The sequence below is a fragment of the Felis catus genome, chromosome B4 (assembly GCF_018350175.1).
Source record: "Felis catus isolate Fca126 chromosome B4, F.catus_Fca126_mat1.0, whole genome shotgun sequence".
NCBI classification, from domain to species: Eukaryota; Metazoa; Chordata; class Mammalia; order Carnivora; family Felidae; genus Felis; species Felis catus.
In genome coordinates, this window is record NC_058374.1 from 111,178,913 (window position 1) to 111,190,814 (window position 11,902).

General features: G+C 39.2%; 1 long non-coding RNA gene across 1 annotated transcript in view; it reads left to right on the forward strand.

The window, feature by feature from the left end:
• LOC111561486 overlaps positions 1 to 11,902 on the forward strand; it is a 30,115-nt gene that overhangs the window by 15,840 nt on the left and 2,373 nt on the right. The window contains exons 2-3 of the long non-coding RNA XR_006600931.1: positions 5,307 to 5,397; positions 11,479 to 11,725. This is a non-coding gene — a long non-coding RNA (uncharacterized LOC111561486). The remainder of the gene's footprint in view (positions 1 to 5,306; positions 5,398 to 11,478; positions 11,726 to 11,902) is intronic.

Genomic DNA, 11,902 nt, shown 5'->3' on the forward strand with positions numbered 1-11,902 from the left:
TACTGGGACTCCCAATACTGTCCTCAGACTTAGTCGAGAGGGATGCACTGTGGCTCTGCTCTTACCTATGGAGTAAGAGTCTGTGGAGCCCAAGAACATACCCACCCAGAACGCATGTCCTCTCCTCCCCTGGACAACAGTCCAGACACCCAGGATTTCAGAATTTCTTGCCTGCATGGGCTTCTTCCTTAAGCCCATTTTTCAAGAAGATCAAATTCCTGGGAGGTGCAAATCTTGATCCTAGGGGTGGCCAAGGGGTGGCTGTGTTGACAAAGCCTATATATACATGTTAGGCTTGTTTCAATGCAGGAAAGACCAAGGGTGGGAAAGAAGAGTGGCAGGCACTGGACTAAGGGGTAAGGAATAGCTCTCCCCATGCCCATGCCAAGGATAACTGGCACAACCTTTATGAACGATGGTTTGGCAGCATCTGCTAAAGCTGAGCATCAACATTCTTTACAACTTAGAAATTTCACTTCTAGGTATAGAAACAAACAGAAATCAACATACTAGTTTATATATGTGAGTTATATATATAATCTCACATATTTCTTATTGGACTGAAGTCACACCACTATTAATTCTAGCCCCCAACTAGAAACAGCGCTTATATTTTTTTAACATTAAGAAGTGTGTAGGGGGACCTGGATGGCTCAGTCAGTTAAGCATCTGACTTCATCTCTGGTCATAATCTCACAGTTAGTTCATGGGTTCAGACCCCACACTGGGCTCTGTGCTGACAGTGCAGAGCCTGCTTGGGATTCTCTCTCCCTCTCTCTCTGCCCCTTCCTTGTTTGCATGCTCTCTCTCTCAAAATAAATAAATAAACTTAAAAAAAACACAAGTGCATAAATAAATTGCAGTATAATTATACAATGGAATACTGACAGCAATGAAAATAAATAAATTACTGCTACATGCAACACTGTGGATAAATCTCGCAAATATAACATTAGGCTGCAGAAGCCAGATACAGAAGAGTATCGGTTCCCATGTACATAAAGATTCCATTTATAGAAAGTTTAAAAACAAGCAGAACTATTCTATGATGACAAGATGGTGATTAGCCTCAAGGAGGAGGAGGGCAATAACTGGAGGTAGGGGTGCCTCTGGGATGCTACCAATATTCTACTTCTTTATCTGAGTTACAATTACACATGAATGTTCAATTGATGAAAATTCATTGAAATGTACACTCAGGATTTATGCCCTTTTCTATATGTATCATATATTTTTTTTTCTTCAAGAAAAAATGTTCAAAAAAATAAAAACTATAACCTACCTGACAGTCTTGTTGTGGAGATTAAATAATTCAATATTCACCAAACTCCCAGGACAGAATACGATACAGCAAGTGCTGTGTCATTGCTGTCATTATTACCTAAGATGGCAGTGCTCTCTTTGTAAAACCCTGATTCTTTCACGGTCCGGTTTCAAGCACCTGCTGATGTTCCCCACATGTCATAGGGGCTCATCAGATAACGAGCAGTAGCAGCCGATGAGCCCAAACTAGTTGTCAACTTCTTTACTCAGAGTCATGCATGAAGCATGGTAGTCACATAGTCCAGTCTCAATAGGAAGGACACTCAGGATGTCCCACCCCAACTTAGCGTAGGGGCCACTTGCCCTAGAACATCTACCCAGAATCCCTGGGAACATTAGCACCCTTTCTATGTACTCGTGTTGCTTTGAGTATTTTCTCATAGTGATTGTTGCCTTTATGGGTATCTCCCCAGTGTACCATAGGCTATGTGAGACTGCCTCTTTTATTTCTGTCTCCCCAGTGCTTTGTATTATCTGGCACATGAATGATTCTCAATGGCTCTGAGTCAAAGAAAGAATTCCTGACCCATAGGAGGCATGTTATACATGTTAATCCCATTCCTCTCCATCCCTTTCTCTCCTCCCCTTTTCAAACTCCTCTTTCCAGTTTTTCCTTCCAGCCAGAGGAACCTATATGAGCTACAAGACTTTGAGTCTTTTCAGATGAGACCCCTTATGAACAGTCTAAACTGAAAAGTCTAAACCATCTAATCTGAAATAGTGACTGAACCTACCTTAAAGTGACTTTGCACCCCAAGTGCATACCATGATTTCATTCTCTAATGGGACACATGTTTCCATGAAAGAAATTCGTCACCAACCTGTTGTTTAAGCAACACACACCTGCAGGGGATGGAGTCTTTTAAGATGGTGGGTAAAGCTTCCAAAGAATCACTCGTGCTATGTAAAGTGGGAGATCAACAAATTCAACAGCTGATAGCAACACAGCCCACTTCATCTGGGGACAAATAGGTACAGCTAATGCACTTTACAGGCTGCCATAAATGCCTTACAAAATGATTCCAGCAAGGGAAGGACAATCAGGAAAGAACTCCGTATCCAAGGAATACTTCCTAATGGTGCACAAGTATTGGTCTACATTTGTTTTTGCATACAGTATTTCATTTAAACAACAAAAACAATTATCAAACACTGATGTGTAATTGGCTTCGAGCAAAATCAGTTTCTAAAATTCTTTCTATATAAATACATATGTGCACAATGACATATGAAAAGAAAGTTCATGGAATAATTTTTCGAATAGTGAAAAATTAGAATCAATTGAAATGTTTATTGTCGAGAGAAAACTCACCATTATACAAAGTGATTCGCAGTTGTTATGAGAGCAGAAAGTGCTTCTGTGTGAATTAGTGTGGAAAGATCTCCAAGTTAATCCAAGGGGAAGACACTGCAGAACAATATGTAATTTCCACTCACATAAAAATTTTAATAAAGAAATATGTTTATAAAATGTATAGAAAATCACCCAGAGGGATTCATGCCAAGAGATTAATAGTGATTCCTTCAAAGAGGAAGAATTGGAGAAATGAGAAGAAGGAGGCAGAGGGAAGAGGATGGCGTTTTACTTTTTCTGATTTATATTTCTAATTTGCTTCAATCTTTCACAGTGAGCTTATATTAGTTGCTAACATTTTTTATTTTTTATTTTTTAAAAGTGTTTATTTTTGAGAGAGAGAGCAGGGGAGGGGCAGAGAGAGAGAATCCCAAGCAGGCTCTGCACCATCAGCACAGAGCTCGGTATGGGGCTCAGAACCATAAAACATGAGCTCATGACCTGAGCCAAAACCAAGAGTCAGAGTCTTAACTGACTGAGCCACCCAGGAGCCCCAGTTGATAAGTTTTTTAGAGGTTCAAGGTATTGGACTATATTGGAACCATGATTGGAATCAGCACCATGGTTTGCCTTGGGCATTTACTCCATCTTTCTATGTATCAGTGTTCCCAACCGTAAAATAATAACACTACATCATGGCATGGAAGCAGGAGCTGATCTATGTAAAACTTTTATCCCACTTTCTGATACTAATAAAACTGAATCATATAGGTCAACTATTGTTGTGTAATAAGGCATGACAAATATCAGTGATTTAAAATAACGATTTATTATCACTCATGCAAATATAGCTTTGCCGTGGATGGGCTGATATAAACCGGGGTTGGCTGGGCTGCTTTGCTGAGTTTGGCTCTGCTCCACACATCTCTCATCCTCCTTAGACCAATGGGGTAATCAGGATGTGTCCTTCTCATAATGATGGCAAAGGCACAGACAGCACAAACATGCAAAGTCTTAACATCTTAGGCTCAGAACAGACACACTGTCATTTCTACTTCATTCTGTTGGCCAAGCAAGTCACATAGCCAAGCCCAAAGTAGAAGGATGTAAAAATACACTTAACTAAGGGTGACCAATGATCCCAGGTTGCCTGAGACAAAGGGGATTCCCAAGACACAGGAATTTTAATGCTATAATCAGGAAAGTCCTTGGTTAACCAGGACCAGTTGGTCACTCAATGTCTCTCTTAGTAAGATGAACTTCAGAGTCACCCAACAAATGATATGGTATAGGGACAAGGTGAAAAATTGAGGCCAATTATGCAATTTACCACATTTTTAATAATGTCATCATACTCAACAACTAGGCAAACAGTAATGTCAAAATTATGTTCGGTAGGTTTGTTTAGGTTGACCAAACAAAATCAGATCCTCCCAAAGTCTCTATTAACAGAATATTTTCCAGAATATTCTTGTTAAATAAATTTGAAGATGTTTCAGTAGCAAAAGGTTGTAGCATCAGATAGGTGATTAGGCCAGATTCTCAAAAAAGCTTAAGTCTCTTCCAATCCAATTCTGATTTGATTTAATAGAGTATGAGATAAGTCTACATACGAACCATGAGAATCCCCAAATACAACCTTCTTTCCTTTTAGAGAGAATGCTTTGCTTATAACAGACTCTTAGCAGAGATAGGTCATTTGCATGTGATCATTAATATTTATTTAGTTCCCTCAGCTTTACTAATCCTTTTCAAATGCCAACACCCATAGTATGTGGTTGTCTAGAGGTTAAATCCACAGAGCCACAGGGCCGTCTGCTCTGCCTATTGTTTCCTGATACCTGTCACTTCCCTCTTCCTGTCTAGACTGTAGATTTCTCATCTGAAGTCAGGTCCTTACTGGATAAGATCAATGAGCCAGCACAAATCATAAAGAATGTTTTCTCCCTCCTCACAACTGTTTTCATTATCTGAAACACAGCAAAGAGGGAGACCTATTAAAGCCTGCAGGTGTTTGGGTTCCTAAATCTTAAAAAAAAAAAAAGAAATTTTTTAGGGGAAAGCAGGACTCTAGACATTCTTATGGGAATGGACTGTTAAAATACCTCAGGGTTCATTTTCATATGAATTTTGAGAATAAAACAAAGAAATACTAATATGCTAAAACATGTTCAACTGAGACAGTCAGCTGGGAGCTGATTGTCAAAAGCATCGGAGGGTCAACATATCAGGTTGTTTTACAACTTCAGGGAAAATCAATTAGGATTTAAGTGACCTCTGGGGCAAATATCTGGACACTAAACTCTTTACGCATTCCAATCCAGGTGCCAACACAAGTGGAATTAAACTGCTCAGAGCACTTTTAATGATCAAGAATGTGTTTCCATAGATAGTGTAGATATATTGCCTTAGATTACAGTCAGTAATTTTAAAGGGACCCAGTCATCGGCTTTATTACGCTTTACCCAGATTAAGTAAGTGGAGTCAACTAAGAATAAAGAGCCCTTTTCAGCTACCCATCCTCCTTCACAAATAGACATTTCCCCCTCTCTGACATTTACACAAGCCTATAGCTCTGAGCACACCACCTGCTCCGAAAGACCTAGAAGCAATTTAAGAATTTCAGAATCTGTAAATCACCTGGGGCTGATAGACACTGACAACATCTTTGCCTTGCCTGACATTCCAGCACAGCTGAGCACTCCGGCCATTCCCAGTCTGCAAAGAGGGCAAAGAGCAAGATGATCCCTGAGACGAGCTTCCGCCCGCTGCTTCTCCCGGTCTGTTGGCCCCCGACCCCATCTATTTTCATTCTTGTTTTAATTTGATGAGGCAGGTGGTCAAGAAGTACGTCGTTCCAGGAAGATATAAAAAGGTGGGGGGGGGGGGGTAGGTAATAATCAGGAATGTTGTTACCTTCAGCCTTTTTAAAAACTATCTCGGGGCGCCTGGGTGGCGCAGTCGGTTAAGCGTCCGACTTCAGCCAGGTCACGATCTCGCCGTCTGTGAGTTCGAGCCCCGCGTCAGGCTCTGGGCTGATGGCTCGGAGCCTGGAGCCTGTTTCTGATTCTGTGTCTCCCTCTCTCTCTGTCCCTTCCCCGTTCATGCTCTGTCTCTCTCTGTCCCAAAAATAAATAAACGTTGAAAAAAATTAAAAAAAAATAAAAACGATCTCATATGGTATTACAACTATAATGGTAAACCAGGATGCTGAGCATGGGGGCAGCTTATCAGTTAACCCATGACATTTTCTGAGAAGGGTTGACCAACCAACATTTTATTAAAGCAGACTGAATAATAAACACGGAAAGAGATAAGATAAAGTGATAATGTTTGTTCAGCTTTTCAAATCATGAAGGGAATAAAAAACTTGCAAGACAAATACCTATCTTGAATTAAAAGCTACTCAGAGGATAGGAAATAAGGAAGAATCTATTATGCCTTACAACAGGTCTCCAGGGACCTGGGGCAATTTTTTTTTTCCTACTATAAGCCGTTGATTAATGACTTGGGAAAGGAATGTTTAGGGAGTTGGAGACTCGTAATTTTATTTCCTTCTGGGAGTAGAAAGTGCAGAAGGAGGGGGAGCCACCTGGGTAATTAGAATTGGAAGACTTGAGTTCAGGAAAAACAGAGGAAATGAAATTAAGTTAAGGAATCTTATAGAAAGAGACAGAGGCATGTAAAATGAGCGCTTCATAGAGATGAGAATGATAACAGTTACTGGGGGTTTACTGTGTGCCAGGAACTTCCCGTGATAATTCTACTCGAGAGGGCAGGCACTACCACATATACCACCAATTCTAAAATAAAACATGCACAGATTTTATATACTTAAGTTTAAAACACACATACACATATATGAAATACCATTATATCATACATATAGCACACAAATATATCATAATATCAGATAGATATCTCATACGCACACACATATATAAAACACTTAATGCAGGATTTAATACAGGACTGGTGTCACCTTACAATCACCAGAAATCAAAGGGCAGGCATGATATGATTCTGTCACTGTCTTTAAATGTGTTACACTCGTATCACTTGACTAATGCACATCATTGGCACTGCATATGGTTTAACTGCTATTTAAAATATTTTATGCCATGACCCGGTATTTAAGCTAAAGATTATTATACGAGCAGGTTATTATACGAGCAGAATGGCATAAAAAAAAACAAGCAAGGAAGTAGATTAAACTTGTTGTTAGTAAAGCAAATATTCATCACAGGAAGAAAAGACCCTCATTCCATATATATTTTTAAAGCAAGAACCAAATGTTTTATGGGACCCTAAGAAATGAAGCTACCAACAAGTAGATGAAGTTGTGCTTTATTTCATCACTGAAAATTATACAAAATAATTGCCTATTACATGTCAAGCAATGCAAATAAAGGCAGAACAAATGACCAAATTTCCAAGAATATTTTAAGGGCATTTCCAAACTTGGAAAGCCTAGTTTGACTGACTCATGCATGATTAGCAGAGTTGTTTTGTATTTTATTAGTGGTACATAAAATTATGGTGCATCTTATGTCTCATGGCACTTAGATTCAATTAACTAGGATATTACCGCCTCTCCACTATAGATAAGAAAACAGAGACTCAGATAAGTTAAATTATTGACCCCAAAGCTCACGGGGAGTGAGTTCTTAGAGACAGACATCCTTTAAAATGAGGTCAGTCTTATTCCAGAACTTATGGTCTTAACCAGTATGATAAACTACTTCCCGAAACAAAGAAAGAAGATTGGCATAGTCCTTTGAAAAATTAAGTCGGATCATGGCACTTCTCTTTTCAATAAGTTTTCTTCTCAAAGTAAAAGCCGAGAAGTCCTTTTAGAAGGGCCTTCTAGACCTTAGGACATCTGCAGTCCTCTCCCTTGATCATCATTATCTCTCACGCTCTCATTTCCTGCTTACTCACTCGGCTCCAGTTCCAATGACTCTTTGCTTTTTTCTTACTGTGCTAGTTAGCCTGCCCCCACTTCAAATATAGACCTACCTCAGGGTCTTTGCACTTGCCATTCTATCTGGAACACTTTCCCATCACATCTCCACTTAACTTACTCTCTTATTCCTTAATTGTCTGCTCAGATGTCACCTGATCAAGGAGACCCTGGCTGACCACCCTACATAAAATAGCAGCCCTCTACCCCATCTCAGACCCCCCATCTCATGCTACCCTCCTTGTAGCATGTTTTATTTTCTTTATAACGTGTGCTATATGAAATATTAGACATGTTCATTCGCTTATTGCTTATAACAATGTAAGTAAGCTTCAGAGGGCAAGAGCTTTGTTTTATACATCTATGTATCTGTAGAAAGAGTGGGCACTTGACGAATGAAAACACAAATAAATCTTCTGATAATATCAGCATACTATCTTTCCCTTCTGTTTTGTCAAGTCAGAAAAGTATCATAAATTACCATCTGTGTATTATTATTATTACTTAGAAATCAGTGATTCCATTTTTCGCTCCACTTGGGGGCCTGATAAGGAGTTATACTTTTGTAACAAAGTGTTTTCAAAAGCAGATTCCAGAGCCAGACTACCTGGATTTTTTTTAATGTTTTTTTTTAATGTTTATTTATTTTTGAGAGAGAGAAAGAGAGAGAAACAACGTGAACAGGGGAGGAGCAGAGATATAGGGAGACACAGAATCAGAAGCAGGCTCCAGGCTCTGAGCTGTCAGCACAGAGCCTGAGGCGGGGCTTGAACTCACAAACTGCGAGATCGTGACCTGAGCTGAAGTCGGATGCTCAGCCGACTGAGCCACCCAGGTGCCCCCAGACTACCCAGATTTTAATATTTGCTCTACCACTTGTCTATGTGGTGTCATGAAAGTACTCAAATCTCTGAGTCTTAGTTTCTTCATCTGTAAAATGGAGGTAATAACAGGACTTACTTCTGAGGATTCCTATAAGGATTAAATGAAGTAATACAGGTATATGACCTGACTCCTACTAAATCATAGTCAATGACATTTTTTTTCTATTGATACACTATTTTCAAATTACCTAATAGGAATTGTTAAATTGATTCTCAGTCAGAGGAAATGATTCCCCTCAGAGGACATTTGGCAGTGCTGGAGATGTTTTTGGTTATCACAACTGGTATTACTACATAGGTAAGAAGCGAAGGATGCTGTTAAACATCTTACAGCACCGATAGGGAGCCCCTACAGCAGGAATTCTTGGACCCAAGTGCCAACAAAGTCACTGATGAAAAACCCTGATGGAGAACGTTCGTTTCAACATACTACAAACTCCAACACTCCAGAAGTAAGAAATAAAAAGGGGAAACTTTTCTTTCTTTTTTTTTTTTTAAAGTCACTGCCACTCCCTCCATCATGCCTATAAAATCAGCTTAGAGATTAAAATCTATGCTTGCATTGCCCCACTCTAGAGACCTGACCTCGATCGATTCTTTCCATTGCTTTTTAGAATTCATGGCCAGGTAGATGCAAATACTGCTGCCCAGACCTCAGAATTGCCAGGGAATTGTCCTTGGACATTCTTGGGTTGACCATTTTAGTTCTGCATCAGACCACTAGAGGGTACAGAAACACCACCAATCATTTGGTAGTTGGGTGCCAGACTCCTCACAGTTTTCTCAGTAAAGAAAATCTTCATAAAATGCTAAATTATCCCTAAACCCTAAATTAAAAACCCAAAATACATTTATTGAACACCTCTGTAGGAACACAGCTTAAAGGGCTGATTCAAGGTATTATTCTAATTGTCCTCATCCCCAAACTGTAAAGTATGGTAGTAACTTAATTCAATATAATACATTAAATGGAAATCTAATAAATGACTATGGGTGCTGTGATTAAAAACATGAGACTATTAGAATGATGCTATTATGATAATATTCTAGGTAAAATTCTTTCTTTGATGAAGATTTGGTTATGCTGTGAGTTAAATCATATCAAATATTTATATATGATCTTGCCTACAAGGAATTAAGCAAAAATTAAGACAGGAATCAGAACCTAAATATGAATTCCAAGTTAAAATAAATAGTATTATTTTGTTGAAGCCTGAACCAAACACAAACCAAATATTAATGATCATGGTCAGAAAATATTGCATTAGGAAAACCTGAATGACTGAAAAAAAAATATTAAGGCATCAATAAATATTTAGATATATCTCAATTTCACACACTCAGGTTTGGAATGGAGACACTGAGGAAAAGTTACAGGGAACTCTGCAGGGGAAGAATTAAAGAATTATTTTAAAGAGCAGAGTGTCAGTTGTTTTTCCTTCCAACTAAAAATTAACAAAAGTTTGAATACAAATATTGTGCAAGTGCTTCACCTTGTTCTTGTGACATCCTAAGTTGTCCCTAATTATCTCTAAAAAGATTGCAAAATTCTGTTCAAAAATAATTTTAACTTTCTTTCTTTCTTTTTAAAAATATTAAATGTTTATTTAATTTTGAGAGACAGGGGCGCCTGGGTGGCTCAGTCGGTTAAGCGGCCGACTTTGGCTCAGGTCATGATCTCACGGTCCGTGAGTTCGACCCCTGCATCAGGCTCTGTGCTGCCAGCTCAGAGCCTGGAGCCTGTTTCAGATTCTGTGTCTCCCTCTCTCTGACCCTCCCCTGTTCATGCTCTGTCTCTCCCTGTCTCAAAAATAAATAAAATGTTAAAAAAAATTTAAAAAAATAATAATAATTTTGAGAGACAGAGAGAGACAGAACCTGGGCAGGGGAGGGGCAGAGAGTGAGGGAGACACAGAATCAAAGCAGGCTTCAGGCTCCCAGCTGTCAGCACAGAGCCCAACGCAGGGCTCAAACCCATGGACCACAAAATCATGACGTGAGCTGAAGGTAGATGCTTAACCAACTGAGCCACCCAGGCGCCCCTATGTTTCTTTAACTTACACACACACACACACACACACACACACACACATAACCAAAAATGCTATGTATTTTGACACGGAACTGAAAAGCTACATGATGCTATCGAATCCAGTGAATGAGGATAAAGATGAATGGTCAGAAATGTTTAGGTATCACACTAAATAAGATCAGACTTCAGGATACTACATAGGGTTAACTGCACAGGTCTGATATCAGACTATCTAGGTTTGAAAACTGCCTCCACCAGCTGATACCTTTGAAGTTCTGGGAATATGATTTTATATGTGTACACTTCAACTGTAAAATGGCTACAAATATCATAGCACAATTTATCTCATAGGGTTGACAGGGGGATTACATGAGTGAATATAAGTATACACTTAGAAAAGTGCCTGGTACATATTAACTCTGTATGCATGTTTTCCGTTAATTATCATTTCCTTTAATAGCTATACCAACCCAAGGGATAACATTTATACCTATTCTATTTTCAATTGGACATACCCTCTCTTCCTAAAGTATCACTAAAACTTTTTTATTAAAGCAACAGACTGAACATATTGGACTTCATGAACCTTGAAAAATATGGAAAGAAATACGGAATTAACAGAGGCAGCCCCTCATTCTTTTCTTTTCCTTTCCTCTCCATCCCCCCATTAACCTCTCACTCCATCTTTTTTTATCAGCACAGATCTAAGCAAAATGTGCAAACAAGGGGGAGAGTAGACGTTACCATTCTTTTTTTATTTTTATTTTTCCACTTAATCACCAACCTTCAAGCCAGGCATGAGGATTATCATATTCTGCACCAGAAGAAACCTCTGAAAACCTTTGTGAGGCATCCTGTGAAAAGGTCAAGTGAATTAATGGGAACAACGTTTTTTGCCTACTGTCAGGCTCTAGAAAGTTTCGCCAGATACTGAATTTGTTTCTTCCTCCTGTAACAACCGGTTATCATCAACTTGTTTTAGGACCAGATGCAAGAGGAAATAGAAAGTTGGGAATATGAGAGAGGGAAGAAGAACGGAGGGCAAACCCAGAACCAAATCTTGCCATCAGGTCAGCCCCGCAACAGTTAATGCCCTGATCTGTTGCCATGGAAACAAGACCTCTGTCAGACTACGCGGCTGGTTCCAGGGGCATGGAGTATACCTCACCCTTCACTTTATTCAGCTCCAACCAATTACATTTCATTCAGAAAAATCTTCATTTGGGGAGGTCAGTCCTAAATCCTGAAAAAGCCAAAATGTCAGATATATGCTCAATATATTGAGAGTAACGTCATTAGCGAAAACTCACTAACCAACATCACAATCAGCCTCATATTATATCAACGTACCATGAAAGCAAGACCAGGCTGCCCAGAAATAAAATTTTTAAATATGCATAAAACTG